Genomic DNA, 19,002 nt, shown 5'->3' with positions numbered 1-19,002 from the left:
TATAACAGTGTAACATGCGGCCTGCAGGAGCACATCTTTATATAACAGTGTAACATGCGGCCTGCAGGAGCACATCTTTATATTACAATGTAACATGCAGCCTACAGGAGCACATCTTTATATTATAATGTAACATGCGCCTGCAGGAGCACATCTTTATATAACAGTGTAACATGCGGCCTGCAGGAGCACATCTTTATATTACAATGTAACATGCAGCCTGCAGGAGCACATCTTTATATTACAATGTAACATGCGGCCTGCAGGAGCACATCTTTATATTACAATGTAACATGCGGCCTGCAGGAGCACATCTTTATATTACAATGTAACATGCGGCCTGCAGGAGCACATCTTTATATTACAGTGTAACATGCGGCCTGCAGGAGCACATCTTTATATTACAATGTAACATGCGGCCTGCAGGAGCACATCTTTATATTACAATGTAACATGCGGCCTGCAGGAGCACATCTTTATATAACAGTGTAACATGCGGCCTGCAGGAGCACATCTTTATATTACAGTGTAACATGCGGCCTGCAGGAGCACATCTTTATATAACAGTGTAACATGCGGCCAGCAGGAGCACATCTTTATATTACAGTGTAACATGCGGCCTGCAGGAGCACATCTTTATATTACAATGTAACATGCGGCCTGCAGGAGCACATCTTTATATTACAGTGTAACATGCGGCCTGCAGGAGCACATCTTTATATTACAATGTAACATGCGGCCTGCAGGAGCACATCTTTATATTACAGTGTAACATGCGGCCTGCAGGAGCACATCTTTATATAACAGTGTAACATGCGCCTGCAGGAGCACATCTTTATATAACAGTGTAACATGCAGCCTACAGGAGCACATCTTTATATTACAGTGTAACATGCAGCCTGCAGGAGCACATCTTTATATTACAGTGTAACATGCGGCCTGCAGGAGCACATCTTTATATAACAGTGTAACATGCAGCCTACAGGAGCACATCTTTATATAACAGTGTAACATGCGCCTGCAGGAGCACATCTTTATATTACAGTGTAACATGCGGCCTGCAGGGTCACATCTTTATATTACAGAGTAACATGCGGCCTGCAGGAGCACATCTTTATATTACAGTGTAACATGCGGCCTGCAGGAGCACATCTTTATATTACAATGTAACATGCAGCCTGCAGGAGCACATCTTTATATTACAATGTAACATGCGGCCTGCAGGAGCACATCTTTATATTACAGTGTAACATGCGGCCTGCAGGAGCACATCTTTATATAACAGTGTAACATGCATCCTACAGGAGCACATCTTTATATTACAATGTAACATGCGGCCTGCAGGAGCACATCTTTATATTACAGTGTAACATGCGGCCTGCAGGAGCACATCTTTATATTACAATGTAACATGCGGCCTGCAGGAGCACATCTTTATATTACAGTGTAACATGCGGCCTGCAGGAGCACATCTTTATATTACAATGTAACATGCGGCCTGCAGGAGCACATCTTTATATTACAGTGTAACATGCAGCCTGCAGGAGCACATCTTTATATTACAGTGTAACATGCGTCCTGCAGGAGCACATCTTTATATAACAGTGTAACATGCGGCCTGCAGGAGCACATCTTTATATTATAATGTAACATGCGCCTGCAGGAGCACATCTTTATATAACAGTGTAACATGCGTCCTGCAGGAGCACATCTTTATATTACAGTGTAACATGCGTCCTGCAGGAGCACATCTTTATATTATAATGTAACATGCGGCCTGCAGGAGCACATCTTTATATTACAGTGTAACATGCGGCCTGCAGGAGCACATCTTTATATTACAGTGTAACATGCGTCCTGCAGGAGCACATCTTTATATTACAGTGTAACATGCGGCCTGCAGGAGCACATCTTTATATTACAGTGTAACATGCGGCCTGCAGGAGCACATCTTTATATTACAGTGTAACATGCGGCCTGCAGGAGCACATCTTTATATTACAGTGTAACATGCGGCCTGCAGGAGCACATCTTTATATTACAGTGTAACATGCGGCCTGCAGGAGCACATCTTTATATTACAGTGTAACATGCGGCCTGCAGGAGTACATCTTTATTTTACAATGTAACATGCGGCCTGCAGGAGCACATCTTTATATTACAATGTAACATGCGGCCTGCAGGAGCACATCTTTATATTACAGTGTAACATGCGGCCTGCAGGAGCACATCTTTATATTACAGTGTAACATGCAGCCTGCAGGAGCACATCTTTATATTACAGTGTAACATGCGGCCTGCAGGAGCACATCTTTATATTACAGTGTAACATGCGGCCTGCAGGAGCACATCTTTATATTACAGTGTAACATGCAGCCTGCAGGAGCACATCTTTATATTACAGTGTAACATGCAGCCTGCAGGAGCACATCTTTATATAACAGTGTAACATGCGGCCTGCAGGAGCACATCTTTATATAACAGTGTAACATGCAGCCTGCAGGGCCTAATCTGGGATGGGGGCGGAACTGCTCGCGCGCCGACCTGGCACGTCACGGAGGTCAGGGGGCAGAGCCTGGAGCGCGCGTCACTCCCACGCCGATTCTGAATGTCCTTAGAGCAAGAGGGGGCGGGACCAATCGCGCGCCGAACCGCGTGTGTCACAGAGGTCAGGGGGCGGCGCCGAGAGTGAGCGTCACTCCCACGTCGGTCCTGTCCATCACCAGAGCAGGGGCGGGGCTTAGACCATGCATCAGCAGGGAGGCTGGTCGAATGCACCCATCGTGCGTCAGAGCGGGGGCAGGGTACAAATCTGCGAACGGGGAGCAGGCCGCGCAAGGTTCGCGCACGCGTACTGGGACCACGAGACCGCGCATCCCGATTGTCCGTCACGGACGGCTTGTTGGGGTGAGGAGACGGTCTGCGACCACCAGGATGGCGAATCTTCACAATAAGCACCAGAATTAAAAATCATAAGACCAAAAATAAACCACAATTGAAAAATAAACACCAAAAAAATTACAGAAATAAAAAATTGAAAACACATAACAAAAAATCCCCTAATTAAAAATCAAAACACAAGAAATAGCAGAAATAATTCAAAGCAAACAACAATAATAAATTTAAAAGAAATAAAAGCAAGCATTTGCCAAAAATGCATTGCTCGCCGCTGTATGTATGTATAGCCCTAAAGGGGCTGCGTCACGTGACCGGGGGATTTCAATAATGGAGGAGATACCGGCACCCCATACCAGGGCCTGAAACTTGGGAAGCAAGGGGTCCCCGAGGCTGAAATCAATGTGGTTCAGCACTGGAGGTCCCCTGCTCCTGTGCACTATTAATTAAAATGTTATTTGTGTTTTGTGTACTAGTGTGCAGGAACAGGGGGTCTTCTGAGGGGAACCGCATTGATTTCAGCCTCGGGGACCCCCTACTTCCCGAGATAAAGGCCCCGTTATGGGGTGTCGGTATCCCAGTGCAGGATTTAAATCCTACAGTCACGTGACGCTGGAGATTTATAAGCACAGAGGATACCGGCTGAAATCAATGCGGTTCAGCTCAGGAGACCCCCTGCTCCCACACACTATTATCAAAATCAATTTTTTTATTGCATGATCGCCTGTAAGAGCCGTGCACGGAGACGCAGCGTCTCCATGCAGCTCTCCCAGGCTGCAATCAGTTGCAGCTCGCCAGGCTTTATAGCGCGATATAAAGTGAACATAATAAGGCTTAAACAAATAAAATGGATATTTTGTGAGCAAACTCAGATGCAGCCTAAACACCTGCGGTAACCCAGACCGCAAAACACAGTAAACTAAACAAACTGGTGTTCGTGGCACAAAATGAATGTGAATATAACCGTGCAATATAACCATGCAATAAACCCAGTGAATATAAATAGAGACTGATATCACTTATACTGCAACTCTATGGAACATTGCACAGTTATATTGCACTGTTATAGTCACATTCATTTTGCGCCACGAACACCAGTTTGTTTCGTTTATGGCGCGATAGCACTGATAAAAAAAACTGCTCGGGCGATAGAAAAAAAGCACTATCGGCACTTAAACATACCTGCTCGGGCGATAGAAAAAAAGCACTATCGCCCGAGCAGGTATGTTTAAGGGGCGATAGTGCTTTTTTTCTATCGCCCGAGCAGTTTTTTTAAGCGGCGATAGATAAAAAGCGTCACGTGACCGTGGGATTTTAATCCTGCACTGGGATACCGACACCCCGGGGCCTGTATCTCGGGAAGTAGGGGGTCCCCGAGGCTGAAATCAATGTGGTTCCCCTCAGAAGACCCCCTGATCCCGCACACTAGTACACAACACACAAATAACGTTTTTTTTTTTTTAAATCATTACCGTAGCGGCTATCCGCTATGGTAATGAAGCTGCTTTAAGCTGCTTTTAAAAAGCACTATCGGCACTAAAAAAAACATTTAAAATATGGCCTTCATTCTTAGTGAAGACCATTTTTGGCCTCATGTCTTGGTGCACAATAAATCTATGCATAGTCGGGCGCAAATGCCCAGATTTTATCACCGCTTTGTGACTAGGCCCCTATGGGTCTGTTATATTATATTTTACTTGTTTATCTCTTGTTGTGTTCTCTGGCTCCCTATACATACACAGTAGTAATAACAAGCCAACAATAATAACAGTCAACTGACATTGATCACAGTGAGCTTATTATAAAGATCTCTATGTAGTCCTAGTGCTGAGGAAGTGGTTCGTGGTTGCAGACAGGGTACAGGTGGCAATGTTGTTGCTTTTCCCCAAAGTAATGCATGTCAAAGCTGCACTGACCCCTCCTATACTTTATAGTCGGAAAGGTGAACCGTTTTGAGCTTGAGTGCCATAAAGCTGTAAAAATATTGCAATAACTTTCTCGATTGCCAAGTAAGTTTATCTATTTAACAAATCATACACAATAACAGTTCAAAAGGTTTCATTTAGTGAGATTTCTGCTGCTGCAACATGTCTGACAGCCAGGATGCCTGGATAGGCTTCAGATGATGCCACCTGGTTAGATTTCGGATGGCTTCTCCTGGGTGGGTGTCTGAGGACACCTCCTTGTTAGACCTCGGATGGTGCAGGCTGGATCGGCATGGCCTGGATAGGCTTCTGACGCCGCCTGGGTGAGTGTCCAATGGCGCTGCCTCTATGCGTTGGGTGGCTTCAGTGTGGGCCGTCTGTGATGATGCAGCATCTTTGCACTGATTGATCACATCAAATTGGAGATGTTTGGGTCGCATGTGAGTGTTGTCTGTGGTATGCCAAGAATTTGGCTTGTGTGCCATAGGTTATATATATATATATATATATATATATATATATATATATATATATACCATATGCCATTTGGGGACTTAAAGCAATTCTACCCAACTTGTATATTGTGAAAATGCAAATCTTAAATTTTTATGTTTATCAGACATGCTCTTTCCAAATAACAAAAGAAACCTCCCACTAAGGTTCTGTTAATTAATATGTTCAGTTAGGACAAGACAATTGGTGTGGTTGAATATGTACAGAAATACTATCCTTATACAGGGTGGTATGTTCATTGCTTTAATTGATTTTGTAGCATTAGGTAATTATTATAACTCTTTATTCATGCAGAACTCTGATAAGGAAATGTAACATTTGTGAAATTAATAAATACAAGTAAACACATGCTACAGGCTTTAACATCATGCCAATGAAACTGTAAAAAAACACATTTTATTCTGCAGAAATTAGGACAAACGGCATACCATTAGCCCAACGCGTTTCACATCAGGACAAACAGCATACCATTAGCCCAACGCGTTTCACATCAGGACAAACCTCATACCATTAGCCCAACGTGTTTCACACCCTCATGTGCCCTTCCTCTGTGGGCGAAATTGTACAAAAATCACACAAACATTTATAGTGATCAGCCCCTCCCATAGTACACAAAGTTCATCCACCCATCAAGTGAAGCATACAATAAGTATGTATGAACCAGGAGATGCAAAAAGGAGCAATCTGGTAAAAGGTAAATATTACCGTATTTGCCGATTTATAGGTGACTCTAAATATAAAGCGATCCCCTAATTTCAGTAGTAGCTGGAAAGAAAAAAAAAGTTCACACACACACACACACACACACATACACACACACACACACACACACACACACACACACACGGTATCTCTCTCTATCTGTCTCTCTGTGTGTCTCTGTCTCTCTCTCACTCTCTCTGCCTGTCTCTTTCTGTTGGAGCTTCCTGCCACAAGTAACATGGCTACTTCAGGCCCCCAGGGTGGAGCTTCCTCCATTTTACCCTCCTACCTCATACATCTAACTGCTGATTGGCTCGCAAAGTGGACGGACTCGACTATAAGGCGAGTATGTACTTTTCAATTTAACTTTATTGAAAAAACCGACGCCTTATAATCGGGCAAAACCAGTGCTTTCCACACATTATTGACAGTTAATCAGGAAGAAAAACAATATTATGTTATTTATATAATATAATATTTGTATTAAGACAATTGTACAAGATATCAACAATCTTAATCTAGGAGCGCAGTATGGTGCCTCAACAGAAAGAGGAGACATCTCATTCCTTATTTAATCCCAATGGAATCCTAGTGTCCAATTGGTGTATCAACAAAAACTACACCCTTCCACAATAATTCGAACACATCCCCCCTATAATATTTGTCCTAACCTTCTATATCCCCTGGAAAGAACAGAAAAAAAGGACAAATCGGGTTGATGATGTTCAATAAAATGTTTTGAAACTGGGAAATACTCATGTCTCTCAATAACCTCAATGTGCTCCCTAATGGGCTCTTTCAAAGGCCCACATATTGGACACCACATTTATAAATGAGCAAATAAATGACATTTGATGTTTGACAGTGAATAAAATGCTTGATGGTATATTTGTGTCCTGTTGAATTACTCCAAAATTGTTTGGTTTTCTTAACATATTTACATTTACAAATGTTCTTTCCACAGCCTAATATGCCTAAAGGTTTTGTCAAAAAATGTGCAGGAGATTTATTTCTAAAATGTTTTACCAAGAAGTAATAGATTGAGAGTTATCTCTCTTTTTCAAGTCAGTGGCGAATTTCCCATTCGGCAAAATTTGGGGTCGACAAAAATGTCTGCCCCATATAGATGTAACATGGCTGGTCCAGATTGCCTCTCTGCCTCCTGTCACATAAGTCCTTTCTAGCTACAGGCTGTGACAGGCAATCCTGTGGGCTTTTGACCCCCTTGTGCTACTCTCTGAGTGACTGAAGTGGTGGTGACTCATGGTCTGTGTACAGCCTATCAGGGTACAGAATTTGAGCCCTCCTCTTCTGGAGCTCAGGGAGGAAGTGCCAAATTGTAGGAGTGCTGATCCAACCCTCCTAGGGAGTGGAGGTGTGTGGCCGGTCTCCTCCTGGCTGACAGAGGGACAGGCCAGTCAGTCCCTCATGGGCTGGCTGGCTAGGAAAGATCAAGAGGCCTCCATTAACAGAGAGCCAACACCATCCAGAGGCCTGGGATCCTCTGACCATCATGCATCCGCTGTGTAAGACCATCTGCAGTGACTGCAACACAATAAACCCCTTTGCTTTTATATACCTCTGCTTGAGTGTTCAGTCCATTGGGCAAGGGGGGGAAAGAATTCTGCTCTAGTGAGGGCTGACTCTGGATATCCTGGAGCCTGAAGCTGGAGGCGCTGACACCCTGAGGCACATCATGATCAACAAAAGCCTGTCCTGGTCCCCACAACATCGCGGACCACTCAGCTCTCTTGGACCCTCCCAGGTATGCAAGCACCACATGCACCTGTAACAGCAGTACATTTACCAGAGAGGGGGGTACCAGTGTGACATACAGATGCTGCGTTCTCTGAACTTTCGGACCTGATGGGAAGGCACTTTCATGTGGCAGCCACCTCCTTACTGCCGCCCTCCTTCTCCTTCCGATTCACAGCGTTGAATGACGCCGCAGATGTCACCAATGTGACGACACACGGCGTTTCGTGGCCATGGCAATGTGACATCAAATGGCGTTATGATGTCGCGTTACCACGGCAACGCGACGCCGCGCGACATCAGTTTGGTGACGTCTGTGGCGTCATTTGATGCTGCGATTCGGAAGGAGGGAGGTGCTAGAGAAGATGCTAGTTGAGTTCTCAAGACTGGGAGAACGTGTGCCTGGGAATTAGTTGTTTGTCTAGAGGTGAAATGGTACAAGGAAGATGTTTTCAGGTGGCACGAGTCCATTGTAGACAGATGGAAAATACCATGTTTCATACCGGCAGCTGAACTTTTAGGCCTCTCTGGACTGTATATCCAAACAAAGATGTGAAGCCCATTGTAGCTTTTCAATTTATTTTCTGATGCTAATAATACATTGGAAGATATGTCAGAACGTGAGCTCGTGATCTGATAAGAGCAAACACTTCCAACATAAAAGACATCGGCATCAACTGATTTATTCTTAAAACGTGCATCTTTTGCCACCAAAGTGTTATCCGTTCAACCTAATGTTTCACAGGGATTCATAATTTTAGGATCCTGTTTCCGACGAGGTGAGGTGCTTTTTTTGTTTCCAAATTCCTTTACTCTGAATGGGCCTTTCCTAAAAGCTGTAAATCAGATCGCGAGAGCAATGTTGCAAGTGTTAATTGTTTGAAATTATTCAAATTGCCTAGAGCAGGGGCAGCCAACACCAGTCCTCAGGGGCCACCAACAGGGCAGGTTTTCAGGATATCCCTGCTTCAGCACAGGTGGTGCAGCCTTGGGCTGAGCCACTGATTTAACCACCTGTGCAGGGATATTCTGCAAACCTGACCTGTTGGTGGCCCTTGAGGACTGGAGTTGGCCACCTCTGGTCTACAGCAAAAAAATATCCGATTTTCAAAAGCCCTTAAGTAGACGTACACTACGGTAACGTCATTATCTCTCTCGTCTCCCTAACTCTGCCATCTCTTCTGGATATCTCCTTCACCTTATCTGCTTTGCGTCCCTCTTATATTCAGTACATAATGTGAGAGATGTGACAGGCAGTGATAAAAAGGGAAACATTTTCATCTCAACGCTGCTGACATTTAAAACTGCTCATCTCCACTCTGATTTATGAACTGAACTCCTCTGAGGAGACACTGCCTTTTATTTTACTTCAAATCATCCATTATTCCTTTCTTTATCTGGTCCCAAACACCCCGTTATATGCTGTGACAGCAGTATCTGTTGTATTGGTTATGTACATTTGTATTTAATTCTGTCAATTCTTACTTGAGTTAAGTAAATGGACTACATCGGAGGGGAAAAAAAATCACTATTTATGTACATTTCTGGGAAAGGGTAAATCTAACTGGAAAAAAAAAATGCCGCTGAGAAAACGACAACTTTATTAAATAAAATCCTCTTCACCTAAGCCCTTATTCAATAAACTGCGAATATTTATTCCCTCTGCTGGGATGAGTTTAGCTCTATCAGCGGCAGATTTCTCATTAGGCCCAGGCCTAAGGCTTTGGTCCCGCTGCGTCCGGCGGCCCGCGCGGCCGCGTGCGCGTTCCTCACCAGCAGGGGTATCCTTCTGAGCCGGTCCCAGTTCCCCCTCGCTGCACGGATCAAAACGCGCTGTGACGCGTCAGCCGCCAGGGGATGCAAGAAAATTGCGATCCCGAGCGGTGACGCGTCACGTGGTGCGCTGATGAGCCTATCAGCGGCGGGGGCGGGAGCGGGAGCTGTCAGAGAGCTTCCTCCACAAGGTAGGGGGTGGTGTGTGTGTGCGGAGGGGGAGAGTAGCGGGTCCTTACCGCTCAAACCACGCCCCCCGGCCGCCATTCCCGCTCCCTACAGACCGCAGGTAGTGGTCAATTGCCTGTCAGCGCGCCACCTGAGGGAGCGGCGCCTTAGCCTGAGGTGGCAACATTTTGGGGCGGCACAATTTGAAGGCAGCAGGCACGATCGGCGCTTGCCGACCGTTCGCGCACCCTGCCAGATCAGTGGTCATCAAGCGCCGGTCGTGCACGTGCGGCCGGCGACGTGACACCGCGTCGTGTTGCCATGGCAATGGGATGGGGCAGCGCTGGAAGAGGAGAGCGGCACCAGGTAAGTGACGGAGAGCGCCATTTTAAAAAAAAAATCCGCCACTGCCTTATTCAATAATCTGTGAATCTTTATTCCCTGTGCCGGGAAGGATTTAGCGCTATAATTCAAATCTCCTATAGTACCTGGAAAATGTCTTCACGGCAAATTTACACATACTGTAAGGACACTTTCATTTTACGGTGGGGGAGCTGTACCGTGCATGACAACTTTTGCTTCCTCTCCCTGTTTCATTGCAGGAAGAGAAGCGCTTAACTACAGCAGCAGGGGTATAACCTTTGTCGTGTGGAAATCTAATAACCTTTATTTGCTCTTCTTTTTCCCTTTGTGTAACTGTGAAGCACTTTGAGTCCCATTGGGAGAAAAGTGCTATGTAAATAACGTTGTTCTTATTATTATTATTATAGTATTACATTCCGGAATGGGACATTTTCGTCGCGACCAAATGGCCGCCGGCATTCGGCCGCAGATGGACCCTCCTCCGCAGCCGATCTGCCGCTGGAATGCCGGCCGCTGGCTGCTTGTAAGGTAAATGTTATTACTGTTTAGGGTTAACTTAAGGGGTTTTAGTAGTTAGGTTACAGGGTAATTTAAGGGTTTAGCGGTTAGGGTGAGGGGTTAATTTAAGGGGTTTTAGCGGTTAGGGTAGGGGGTTAATTTAAGGGGTTTTAGCGGTTAGGGTAGGGGGTTAATTTAAGGGGTTTTAGCGGTTAGGGTAAGGGGTTAATTTTTTTTTAAACAATTTTTATTGAAGTTTTTCGGGGGAGGGGGAAATGGAGAAAATAAAAGATGGGGGGGGGGGGGGCGGGAAGGGTACAAAAAATAAAGACGGGGGGGAAAGAACACATCCAGTTAGAATTTTACCGAGCAAATCATCTTATAACATTCAGTCACACAGTCAGTATAAATAGCAGTTTTTACAACAGAATTGAGTGGGTACGGCAGGGCCCCGGGCATACGGCGGGTTCCGTTCCAGGGGCCCCGGGCATACGGCGGGTTCCGTTCCAGGGGCCCCCGGGTATACGGCGGGTTCCGTTCCAGGGGCCCCGGGTATACGGCGGGTTCCGTTCCAGGGGCCCCGGGTATACGGCGGGTTCCGTTCCAGGGGCCCCGGGTATACGGCGGGTTCCGTTCCAGGGGCCCCGGGTATACGGCGGGTTCCGTTACAGAGGCCCGCCGTTTAGTGAAAATCGCCGGAAAGCGGATCCGGCGATTTTCAGTGTTGCGCATGCGCAAACCGGCATTTTAGCTGTTCTGCGCATGTGCGACCTGCGGTCTGCGCGCGCAACCGGCTGTCTGCGCATGCGTGCTGGGCACACCCGTCCGTTCTGCGCATGCGCGATTTTAAATTGAACATGGTGGCCCCCTTCTCGGTGCCGCCGTATCAGCGGATCGCCGAAAAGTGGAGTGCCGAGAAGCAGGGCCCTGCTGTATTAATTTCTGGTTGAACAGCACCCAGAATCCATTGCACCCACACCTTCTGGAAATCTGCGCAGGTGTCGTCGTTAAGACTAACCAGTTTTTCCATGCAGCAAATCTGCCAGACTTTGTTATTAACTTTAGGGATTGAGGGAATAGTTGGTTGCTTCCATATTGCCGCTAGTTCGCGTCTTGCGGCTGAAGACAAGTGGCACAGTAATTTATTCTCATGTCTCGTGAGGAGGTGATATGGTTTGGGTTAATTTAAGGAGTGGGTTAATTTAAGGGTTTTAGCAGTTAGGGTGAGGGGTTAATTTATGGGGGATTAGTGGTTAGGGTAGGGGGTTAATTTAAGGGTTTTAGAGGTGAGGGAAGGGGGTTAATTTAAGGGTTTTAGCGGTTAGTGTGAGGGGTTAATTTAATGGGGATTAGTGGTTAGGGTAGAGGGTTAATTTAAGGGTTTTAGAGGTTAGGGGGTTAATTTAAGGGGGTTTAGTGGTTAGGGGGTTAATTTAAGGGTTTTACTGGTTAGGGTAGGGGGTTAATTTAAGGGTTTTAGAGGTTAGGGGGTTAATTTAAGGGGGTTTAGTGGTTAGGGGGTTAATTTAAGGGTTTTACTGGTTAGGGTAGGGGGTTAATTTAAGGGTTCTAATGGTTAGAGTATGGGGTTAGGGTAAGGACTTAGGGTCAGGCACTTATCTTAGCGGCGAAATGGCCGCACCCTAATGTCCTAGGCCGTTCTATTCTCCCTCTGTATAATTATAGGGAATGCATGGCCCTTAGCGCTACTGTAGGTGCCGGAAGCAGGTCCAGCCACGTCGAAGACAATGTTCTCATCACAAAAACCCGACGAAATTTACTGGGAAAAAATGTCACGGAAATTTTGAGAAAAACAACAAAGTTCGATGATTTTTTTTTGCCAAACATTAAAGGACTAATCCACCCTAATTAACCTCCATTTATTTTGACAGAATTGGAACCGGGGCGAGGGCTGGTTCCTCCACAGCAGAACCGCGCTATGTTCAGCTCTGTAGACCCTCCCAGTTCCCGAGATACTCACTGGTGAAGTTTCCAGGTATAACTTCCTGGTATTTAAATGGCCGTCCAATAGGAAGACAGAACTGATAATGTTGCATTCTCATTATTGGCCCAAGATTTGGCAGCCATTTTGTTTCCCCTGAGAGTTTTAAACCCAGTAACTTCACTGGTAAGAATCTTGGGTACCGTGGGATGATTCCCACCTTATAAACTGGGGGAGGACAGGGGGGGGGGGGGGGGGGAGTTAAAAAAATTTGTAGGAGGAACTGCTCTTTTAAAGCTCAATATGCAAGTCACATGATTCTAAATCACCGACGGCCAACAGGTGTTCTGCAAGAGCACAACCTGCGGCCCCAACTTTTTCTTGCCCCAGCAGCCCTCTGTATTTTTCCCACAGGGAGCAGGGACGTTGCTTATGCAGATCATCGCTACTCCCGCTCCCTCACCTGCTGGGTGGCAGCGCACTGCTAATACTGCCCTGCTCCTGTGCTATTTACTAGTTCCCAGAGCAGGACTGGATTGATGAGCACACCGGCATTATAAAAGCTCAATGGAGGGAGACGGGAGAAGCGCATAACACGCGGCAGCAGAAAACTGAGTCCCCCGGGGAGAGAAGTAATATCAGGGCCCTTTTGTGGGTTCAGTGGCTGCACCTGATATACAGGCATACCCCGGTTTAAGGACACTCACTTTAAGTACACTCGCGAGTAAGTACATATCACCCAATAGGCAAACGGCAGCTCGCGCATGCGCCTGTCAGCACGTCCTGAACAGCAATACCGGCTCCCTACCTGTACCGAAGCTGTGCGCAAGCGGGGAGACTATAGAGCCTGTTACAAATGTGTTATTTACATCAGTTATGCATGTATATCACGATTGCCGTACAGTACATGCATCAATAAGTGGGAAAAAGGTAGTGTTTCACTTTAAGTACATTTTCGCTTTACATACATGCTCCGGTCCCATTGCGTACGTTAATGCGGGGTATGCCTGTACTGTACTTTCATTTTTGGTAAATTATGGCAAAGCTTTGGCAAAGTTCACCGCTTCTGTACAATTCTACATTTGGTGAAAGATGTCACAGGCCAACTTTGAAGACATTCACACATCTCTACTAATGGTCTTATTTCGTACAAATCAATTGTTGTCTATAATATTACCGGAACAATAATGGCGGGCAAAATAAAATAAGCTTTCTCATCTATTCCAACCTTTTGGCCAGTCTTGCTTGCCTATTTCCCCAACCTGCTGAGTGGAAGATCTTTGTTTTGAATATATTGGAAGATCTTCAAGCCAGGACAGAGTTGACCCATACATTTACATTCTATTAATAAGAGAAGTGTTCATTGTCATTGCTCTATAGGAATATACAATTAATGAAAGAAATGTATGAGCAAACATACACGCAGGGCCTGTTTACATACATGGCTCAAGACAGCAGGCAGGTGGACATGAAGAGCAGAGCTAACTGCTAAAGAAACCTACAATAGACCCTATTAAGAGTTGACCTTGGTTTGCAGTCAAGAAGTGAATAACATCATTTCTCATACAACAATCAACATTCAACAGTCTGTGAAGCCATTCTCCCCTTGTGCAGGAAGGTCTCATTTCCATTCAAGCTCTGAGCAAGGGGAAAACGGCCTCCACAGCATATTTAATTGAGTTCAGAGTGTTTGCTAGTTGCAAATTTGTACATGAGCCTTAGGCTGTGTCCATAGACACAGCAGCCGTGCGGAGGAGTGCGGAGGCTGAGGGAAAGCGGGTGCTTTCCCTGGCCTTCGTTCGCGCGCCGTCCGCGGGCGTGTCTATGGGCGGGCCAGTGACGTCACGGAGCTGGTTCGCCCTCATTGGGCGAACTGCTCACGTGACTGCCCGATCGCGGAAAAAATCAGTTTTGACACTTTCACGCGCATCTCCCGCCCCCTCCCGCTTCCACGCGCCCGCACGCTGTATAGACGCGATCACTGCCTTTAGGTAGTCTGACCGCGCAGCGTGTGGACGCGTCAGCACGGTCTGCCCTTCCATGGACGCAGCCTTAGAGTCACATATAGTAGGTGTTGTACATGTAGTGCAGTCGTTTGAAAATAGTTGTTTCTTGCAAATACAGTACACATTTATTACCATTCAAGACCGCTTTTGCTGCTGAATATGTTTCTTGGTGTCACTTACTCCGGTAAAGTAGATCCTATTATAGATGTAATATAATATCGCTGTCCATCATTCCCTATCACTTAACATTCAGAACGTGATGGACAACCTGTCAAGTATTTGGCCTTCCTCTCTCCTAATGTTCGTCCTTAAAAGTAGTGGCTTTTTGAAGTTGATATAATGAATGGAAATTGTATTTCTGATTTCAGTTTATTTGTGCCGTGCCAGATGGATGCAGCCTTCAGCATAATAAAATCCCAACATGGGGATGGTGGGGGGGGGGGGGAGAAAATCTAATAGTGAGATTTGTAATATCTTATTCAAACACACTGGGGAGTATGATGAAGGATTGAGAGGCAGTTCTGCAATGGACTATTTCTAAATCAATATGGGCTACTCATCCCCGCCGAGTCATAGCTGACAAGTGAAGTAATTTAAAAGCTGTGCTTCTCTGAAGAAGAAAAAAATATGTAAGGGTTGAATACTCAGTGTATCAAATGTGTTGTTTTATTTAAAAATCCTTTATGTAAAGATGTCTTCTTTTTATTCTGGTTCTATCCTGATGATCTGGGAACGTCTTAGTTGCAGAATGCGGTGGGATCATTATTGAAACCCCTGTGGAAACTGTAGCTATAATGCATTGTCTGGGAGTTCACAGACGGGTGCCTACAGTTTTACTCATCACTGCCCTGATAGCAGCAAACATGTGAGAAGTGACTCACTAATGAAATGGAAATGAAATGCTAAATGAAATTTCGAGTGCGTGTGAAAATCGTAACGCAGTGCAGCTAAACAAAGAGAGATCACTGCAAATACACAGTAGAAAGCAAACTCATAAGTAAAAGGCACACGCTGCAATAGTTTGTACCATACAGGCAGTCCTCGTTATCCAACGTTTCACTTTACAATGAATGGCATATCCAATGCTTTACAATGCAACCCTATGGGCCGTTTTTCGACGCCAGAATGCGTTATCCAACGCTCACCGCCACTGATTAACATGGGACTCACTTTACAGCGGTTTCACCATCCAACGCTACTTCCAGAACGGATTCCGTTGGATAACCGAGGACTGCCTGTAATGTATGTTGTATGTTTTTAACAAGGTGAAAGCACTCTGTGGTATAACAATGTATTACAGTTTGAGCACTATTTCAAGAGATAAGATGTAATATATATATATATATATATATATATATATATATATATATATATATACTCAAATAAATATCAAGTGCGCTGAAACACAGGGGTTACATTATTTCTAAAAAGTGCAGCCACAATGCTGGTTTTAACACAAAAACCCAGATATCAATTATACAAATTGCACCCGGCGCAGTTAGAAATAAAGTTCTTATAAGAAAATCCTATTAGGAGAGGGTTAGAGAAAGTGTGTTGATTGAAGATCAAATGGAGCCTTGAACTTGTAACATATATATATATATATATATATATATATATATATATATATATAATGTCAGTGTTACCAAATCAAAAGCACATAATGTGCAATAATAGCAAGTTTGCATCAAATAGTGTTGCTTGAAGAATCAGGGATGAAACCAAATAAGAGTAGATATTATTACTGTGACCCAGTAACTGGTGACTAAAGAGTCCAATAAGGTGTGTGTTAAAGGGGTGTTTTATGTTCTGTAATTGGAGCCAATGTAATCAGTACCTCTGACTGTGTACTGTTCCAGGACAAAAGTGGCTGGTGGGACCTTCACACTGCAAATAATTTTTCACCTTTAAGTATACCGTGCCTGATGATTCTGGCACTATAGCGCCCCAACTTTCCGCCGAGTCGTCCTCCAACCGCACACCCGGTCACTGTATTCCTTCATCAGACTCTCTGAGGGACCACTGAGCCAAGTACTTTTTCAGTCTGCCCGGATGTCCAGCTGCTCACCGCATCTCAACGCGTCTCCTGCTTCAAGCGGCAGCACCTCTGCTGACTCTCTTGTGTTTTCCTCCGACTGGTGCGGACAGGCAGGTGCGCAGACCTCACACGTGTGCAGTGTGTCACCCACGGATCAGCCCCAGATACTCCACCAAACCAAGTCAGGAGCCTCAATCGTTATGCTCAAAGGGCTCAGGTGTTGGAAATAATAGCAAGCAAATTCCAGCTTCCTTTAAAAAAAAAACTGTATTGCGAATATATGACCATACAGGTATAGAGATATAGACAGTAGGTACACTCTATAAGCCCTACGCGTTTCGTCTAATCTAGACTTCATCAGGGGCATATATATATATATATATACACACACACACACACACACACACAAAGGAAAAAAGCTGGGACAGCAGGACTTAAACAAAATATGCAATAATTAATTGAAAAAAATTGATCAGCGTTTTGGCTCTCGTCGGAGCCGTTTCCTAATTCACCGGTCTGATGTCAGACCAGTGTACATGACGAAAAATAAAGGTGAAGGCTGTCTTAACATATGTAAGGGCATGGATGAGATGAGGTGCTATGACAAAGCACAACTTTTGGGGAGTAGGATATAATAAATATCACTTGATTTTGCAGTTCAAGGGATGTGCTGGCAGTTTTTTGTTTTGTGAATATTCACAACTCCTAAAAAGGTGTGCTGTGTGATGGTACCCCATCTCACCCATTCCTTCACAAGGAATGCTAGCTATAGTCAGAGTGGGTACCAGGTAGCCTCTGAAGAATGCTGGATGTGGTCACTGGCCAGACAACCTGTACGTTTAAAATTCTGTGTGTGTGTGTGTGTGTGTGTGTATATATATATATATACACACACAGAATTTTAAACGTACAGGTTGTCTGGCCAGTGACCACATCCAGCAGTCTACATATATATAGTGAGTGACAGCTGTACCACCAATGCTGTCTGCACACACAGAGATTCAGTTTGGGGTCTTATTAAGCGTGTTCCCCCCACAAGCTCAGGCCACCATACTGTCTAGGGTTGCTCACACAGGTTTGTTAGCAATAAATAGTCTGATTACTAAGCAATATATATATCTAACTCCTGTTACTAGTTTTAAATACCTGGGCATATGGTTTGACTCCCACTTAACATTTGGGATGCACATTGATACCCTGACAAGCAAGACCTATGCCAAACTAGAGGTACTTTACAGGAACAAATCCTCCCTAAGTCCCCTGGTCAGAAAACGTATCGCACAGCAGATGCTAATGCCAACTATTGACTATGGAGACATAGTATATGGCACGGCACCTCAAACCCACCTTAGCAAACTTGACACCCTCTACAATTCAATTTGTCGTTTTGTTCTCCAATCAACTACAACACACATCACTGCGAAATGCTCAAAGAACTAGGTCATCACTCGAGTCTAGGCGCAAAGTTCACCTTTCTTGTCTTGCCTTCAAATTCTTCATGGGCAAGCTACCCAGCTACCTGAACAAGCTCCTCACCCCTACCACATGCAGCACTTATCACCTGAGATCTGACTCCAAAAGACTGTTCATGGTCCCAAGGCTCAACAAAGTATCCGGCCACTCCTCCTCCTCTTACCGTGCACCCCAAAACTGGAACAACCTACCGGAGACTCTCACATCCACCACCAGTTTAAGTTCTTTCAAATCTAAGGCTGTTGCACATTTTAATCTGGTCTGTAACTGTTTCATACGCCCATAATATATATTATCTTTAACTGTGCATGCAATGTCTTGTATATAATGTATAACCTACTCATTTATGTAACTGTATTTGTAACCATGTATTATTTGTCTTAACTCTGTGCCCAGGACATACTTGAAAACGAGAGGTAACTCTCAATGTATTACTTCCTGGTAAAATATTTTATAAATAAAATAAATAAATAAATACGCCAGAGACTATAGAATAACTATGTTATAGGGCAGTATTTACAGTAGCGGATTTCCCATTAGGCCCGGGCCTAGGGTGCTAAAATTTGGGGATGGCAAAAATGTCCGCCCCCATATACTTTTGCCGCGCTCTCGAGCCTATCGGGTCTGATGGGAAGTCACTTAGCTGCTGTGGCCGCCTCCTTACCTGCCGCCCTCCTTCTCCTTCTGAACCGCAGGGTCAAATGACGTCATGACGTCGCGTTACCATGACGTCCGCTGCGTCATTTGACGCTGCGGTTCGGTAGGAGGAGGGGGGTGGCAGCAAGGAGGCGGCCGCAGCAGCTAAGTGACTAGGGCCTTATTTAGTAAATAAACACAGACTCATTTGTAGTCGTGTAACTCTCTATACCTAGCTCCAGAGGAGGTCACATCAGTACTACTATATATATGGCATTGCTCAGTCTCTCACACCTGCTGAGGGTGCTGGGTAGG

This window comes from Ascaphus truei, chromosome 5 (assembly GCF_040206685.1).
Source record: "Ascaphus truei isolate aAscTru1 chromosome 5, aAscTru1.hap1, whole genome shotgun sequence".
NCBI lineage: Eukaryota > Metazoa > Chordata > Amphibia > Anura > Ascaphidae > Ascaphus > Ascaphus truei.
This window is presented reverse-complemented; position numbering follows the sequence as displayed.